We start from the raw sequence: 5961 nt of genomic DNA, 5'->3' as shown, positions 1-5961 counted from the left end.
CTAAATGTTACAAATACAACCTTTTTTCAGGTATAAATGTATTTATGTGGGATAATTCCACATTAAAGAGTTGAATGAAAAACGAACAAAAATAAGACATAAGCATCATTTTCTGAAAAACCATGAAGTAACTGCAAAATTAAGAAGTATTAAAGCAAATATAGAATTTGAGTCAGAAAATACAAATTCAATAACTAATAAGTGTTGGGACTTGAAAGTGTTAACCCTCTTCAGTCTCCTAATCCACGAAGGTATCACACTCAGGACAAGAAGCATTAATGGGGAGAAGTGAGGAGAAAGAAAAAAATATTGCCATTAAAGAGCCTTTTCTAGAAAACAAGGTCCAGCCATAATTTCTATTGAATAGCTCACAAACTAGAGTTAGGTCATTAGATCTCGCACGAGATTCCGTTTAACCATGAGGGGAAGATAGAGACTTGTGAAGTGTGCTGTTTTGTGACAGAGAAAAGTTAAAAGAGCTGGAGAAAGAGGAAGGAAGCGCAGAGTCATTCTACTGATGTGTCTGTCCTCTCTAAAGCCATCTGTGGGGACGCACCTCAGTGGTAAAGCACCACTTGCTCCTTCATGAAGCCCGGGCTTGATAGATAGATAGATAGATAGATAGATAGATAGATAGATAGATAGATAGATAGATAGATAGATAGAGACAGAGAGAGAGACAGAGAGAAAGACAGAGAGAGAGACAGAGAGACAGAGACAGAGAGAGAGAGAGAGAGGGAGAGAGAGACAGAGAGAGAGACAGAGACAGAGAGAGACAGAGACAGAGAGAGACAGAGAGACAGAGACAGAGAGAGACAGAGAGAGAGAGAGAGAAAGAATAGAGGGAGGGGGAGAGGGAGACTCAGTGATGGTTTAGGAGCTCCCTCGCAGAACTTTAGTTCAGTTCCCAGCACCCACGTGGCAGCTCACCACCACCCGTAACTCCATTCCAGGGGATCCAACACCCCCTTCTGGCTTCCATGTGCACTGCATGCATGTGATACATTCATGCATGTAGGAAGACCCTCTCAATCTACACACAAATCTACACACACAGGTAACCTGGGAAGGTTTTTTCCCACAGTACCTTTATTTACCATTTCTGCCTCACACGTTTCAGCAGTCTGTTATTTGGATCTTTCACGTTCTTTTCCATTACTTTTCACCCCTTTTTCCTTGTCCAGCACAGTGGGTGCCCTTGCCGCTTCACACATCAGACTGCTCGAGGTCCCATGACGGCGACAACTTTTAAAATGGAGTTTTTCATTTTCCTGTTATGTTTTGTTTTGCTAAAACTCTTCCTTGCCCGAATTGCCTCTCCTTCATGTCTTTCTTTGTTCCCCATCCAATAACAATCCTGCTCCAAAGCAGCTCTTCCTGCTTGCATTTCCCTGAGTATGAAAAATAAACAGGTTCTCTTGAGTCTCATCAGAAATCAATTTCCAGTAAGTGTGGAGGTGCACACCTTGAATCCCAGCACTTGGGAGGCAAAGAGGGGCAGATCTCAGTGAGGAGGCCAGCCTGGTCTACGTAGCAATTCCAGGTCAGTCAAAGCTACCCAGTAAGACTTCATCTCAAAAATAAATAAGTAAAAATAAACACAAATTACTTTCGGAAATACTCTCTTTCTCTGAGCCTTTAATTGGCGATACTTTGCTCTTTCTTCTCACAGTATTTGTCGTTTCTCATCGATTTGTGCAAACCTGCCCCTCATTACAAATGATTGGACGGCGCACTACTGACCTCCATGGTATGTTGCACTTGGACACAGAGGACAATAAGCTTCAGCTTATTCCTAAAAGTCCTCTGACTTCCACGTAATTATTAATTAATTAATATAAACAAATTTTTAAAAGACTCAAACAAATGAATTCCTTCCTTCAGTTGACATATTCTGAATGTAGACATACTAGGGTTGAGGAGCTAAGACGTCTTCCTAGTTATGTTACTTGTCATACAGTGAAAACTAGTAAGGCCAAGGAATTTAGTCTACCTGTGGCTTAAACAACAGTCTAAGACTCTAGCCTTATTTTTTATTTTATTTTTTTGAGTCTGTCATATTTTGTCTTTTTAATATTCCCTTGGGTGTTTTAAGGCATACTTAGAAACAGCTAATATTTTCCTATCAAATATTATCTAAAATGTTTCTTCATTATAGACTCTCAAGGATATTTGATGTCAGATATGAGGGGTGACTGAATAACACATCACATTTGCCTAAACGTGTTTACCACCATGAACATTACAGAAATCTCAATATTTCTGTACATTACAGGAAACTGTCATAATTCTAGTTTGTGTCAAAATACAATGGCCTCAATTTTTTTCCATCTTTACTGTCTCAGACAGCTAGTGGTTTTAAATAATAATGATTTTATTTTGATCAACTGCTCTTTGCATCTTTCCAATTATGTATTATTTTTTGCATTTAGCCCTTCCTGTAGCAAACAGTTATGAAGGACTCATTATGTGCTAGTCTTTGAGGCAGAGCTGAAGATGGTAAACTAGAGTAGGACTCGAAAAACTTAGGATGTATTCATGAAGAGAGATGACAAAATAAACCTTTACACCATGTTACAGAAATCTTTTCTGAATTTATACATATGATGAAAACAAATAATATTAAATAGCATGATCAGAATTTTCTCTTTATCAACAACTTAAATTAATGTTGTAAACATTGTGTTTAAGACTGACTTCCTTGTTTAATTTAAATCAACTTGATTCCCATTAATAAATATCTATTGTGAGCAAAACATTCCATTTACTCCTGTGTGAAATTAGATAAAATCTGAATTTTCAGATGTTTAATCTAGCGGACAATACAGGATATAATTATCTTACAAGAATGCACACAAAATTTTACAGAAGTCTAGGAACTGAGAAGACCAATAATATGATGAATGCCCCTTAGCTAAGAAGTTTAATATTTTTGCATAAGATACTAATTGTTAGCATGTCCCAAGAAGCTTCTAGAAGCTAGTCACCATAAAAGATGCTTTTTGTCCCTTGTCACCAACACTTGGCCTGATCGTCACGGGTTAGGGGCCTAACCAAATGAGAAAAACACGTTTGAACTTTGATTGGAATGCTTCTACCCACTTCTTGGATTAGAATACCAGAGTCAGGGTTCAGGAAAAGAAAATTAGACAGTGTAAATGCATTGGAAGTCAAGTACTTTAGAGAAATAAAAACAGAACAAACCATGCTCAGCCCTTAACAGTTCTCTGGCTACTTCACTGTCTACCAGATCTGGCTCTCAGCCACACAGGAATGTAAACTTTCCTAGCACAATCCAGACTCACAGAAGAGCAGTCAGTGGACGGTAAATCAAGTGTCATGTCTTTCACACTATATACATCCAACCTCCAAAGAATTCAACCAAGATAAACACATTAAATTCTGCCTCTCAAATATGAAGAGATGACAAGTGTTTTTTTTTTTTTTTATCAGAATAAATGTTGGCTTAGATTCTCAAAGACACCTCCATTTTATAGCCAAAGATAAGATTTCTTTTATTCTATAGATGCAAACTTACAAAAGTTGTTCAGGAAGTAGCTGGGTCATTAAAGTCATCTCTTAGTTTTACATCAAAACAAGTCTGTTGCTACATCCGTGGAATTGGGGGAATTCACAAATATTTTGGTGGGCCATTTTGAATATTGACGACTTTTAAAAGTCTCTCTTTTGTTGTACAGTTAACATTAGGATGAGAGCAATTTGCTTCCATAGAGTGACTCTGAGAGACGTCTCAAGCCTGCCAGGAAGACTGTGAGGTTTTGCTCTTTGCTTTCTTATAAGCCAAAGTAGTGCTTATCATAATAATCAGTTTTTCTTCTTAAGCATATTCCCCAGGCTAGATCCTGTAAATAAGATCTCAGCTGCATTTTCTTCTCAAATTATTGTCTATTGTCCTTTTAAATAAATAAGCATGTATGTATGTATGCATGTCTATGTGCATGCATGTATGTGTATATATATGTATGTGTGTATGTGCATATGTATGTATGTGTATATCTATATGTGTATGTATGTATGTTTGTATATATGTGTGTATGTATGTATGTGTGTATGTGTGTGTGTATGTATACATGTATGTGTATATATGTTTGGATGGATGGATGGATGGATGGATGGATGGATGGATGTCTGTCTATCCCAAGAGAGGGGGTGTCAGTGAATTAGAGCTACATCTGATTGTTTAATAGTTAAATGAGTCATATGAGGGCATATAAAATATCTCCTGTTTCTCAGCTGCTTGGAGGAGCACGAGGAGAGAGAGAGTGGACATTTTGCTAGAGGAAGTAATTTCATTTTCAGGTGACGAACATTTTCTTCAGAATAGTATTTGTTGTGCTTCAAATTCTGCAGAGATAACCTCTGATAAAATATAAATAAATTGTGGGCCTTCCCCTCCCTTTATTATCATTTTATTGAGATGTCGACCTTAGACTGTGAGGTTTCACTTTCTGCCTCTTCGAATTAAGATACTGCTTAACTATTTCGTATTTCCAAGGGCTGCCAACACCCTTGCTACTCCTTAAATTTGTTCATAAAATGTCAAAGGTATAAAGTATAAATATAAAATCAAAACACTATTGCAAAACCATTCTGTTCTTATGAGGATGAATTTAAAGTTTTTTTCAGTGGCTGGGCTCTGCTCTCCTTAAAAGTCCTGCTTGTTTCACAGAGAGAGATTTCTCAAGCCAAGCACTAGTTTGATGGAAGATGAACTTGAGCCATCATAGCAGCTCTGTGACTGTACCTATTTTAGGCTCTACATTGGTGTGTGTAAGATAGGCAATAGAATATTTGGGATTTATTTTTGAAAAAATAAATTATAGACTAGATCAGATGGGAACCGAACTTAAACCTATTACCCTTTTAAACAACCCACCTAGCATGAACCTGCACTGCCCAAGGACAGGTGTGTGGATGTTGGTGAATCTCTTCGGAGGGCAGGAAGGCAAATGTTGAAGCTGCTTTTGGAGTTATTGGCGAATTTCTCCTGAGCATCCAAAAGCCATTAAAACGGTGTGCAGAAACCAATGCTGCCTGCCTCGAAGTGCTATGTCAAAGCCCTCCAGAAAACAAACACTAACACTTTTTCTTAGGGTACTTGTTCACACTGAAAGAGAAAGAGGAGTGATCTGGGTCCTGGAATAACTGATGCCACATATGTCTTCCACACTGGAAAATGAAGAGAAATCCAGTCCCTGGTGAGTAGGGAGCTCCACACAAGCCAAGGTGAACTGTGAGTGCACCTACCCAAAGAAACAGCAGGAAGGGCTGTAGGAGAGACAAGAGTGGCCCACCTGAAAAAGGAGTTCTCCAAAAACTCTGTTTGCCTTGTGGTCATAAGCTTTTACTCATTCCAGCATTCAAATTCGGTGGGGAAAGAGGGGGGAGCTCACTCCAGTTCTGTACCTTAGTCCTTTGGGGATTTAAAAAGGAAAAAAAATATGTGAATGTAGCTATGAACTCTGCTCATCTTCAAACTAATGGGTTCTCCCCTCCCTTCCCATCCCACAGCACCCCCCCCTTCCTAGCACCCTTTGTCCACTTTTATGAATTAAAACAAGCACACACACTTGCACACACAGGGAATCCTGCCATTAATTAAAGGACTTGTCAGCCCCAATCCCAGATCCTTACAGCGCAGGAAATGTGCCTCCTTTTAAGTGCAAAACCATAACATTACCATTTCCCCAAGTGCGCTCTGTTTTAGGCTGCTTTCCTAATTAGAGGGATGCTAACAGCCGCGCTGATTGGCATTATAAAAGCACTAGTTTGGCTTCATCTGTCCCAGGTGTGCTGTGTAATTTTTTTCTTCTCACCGGTTCAGAGCGGCACCTCTCTCCTTCATTGTTCCTTAAAGTTTTCATCTGAGGAATTAATACAGATAAAAAGACATTAGAAAGGAAGCGGCCATGCCAGGGCTCATCACCCAAACCTTTTATC

Source organism: Peromyscus eremicus, chromosome 3 (assembly GCF_949786415.1).
Source record: "Peromyscus eremicus chromosome 3, PerEre_H2_v1, whole genome shotgun sequence".
In the NCBI taxonomy this organism is placed as follows: Eukaryota; Metazoa; Chordata; class Mammalia; order Rodentia; family Cricetidae; genus Peromyscus; species Peromyscus eremicus.
The sequence above is the reverse complement of the archived record's forward strand: the minus strand, read 5'-3'. Positions refer to the sequence as shown.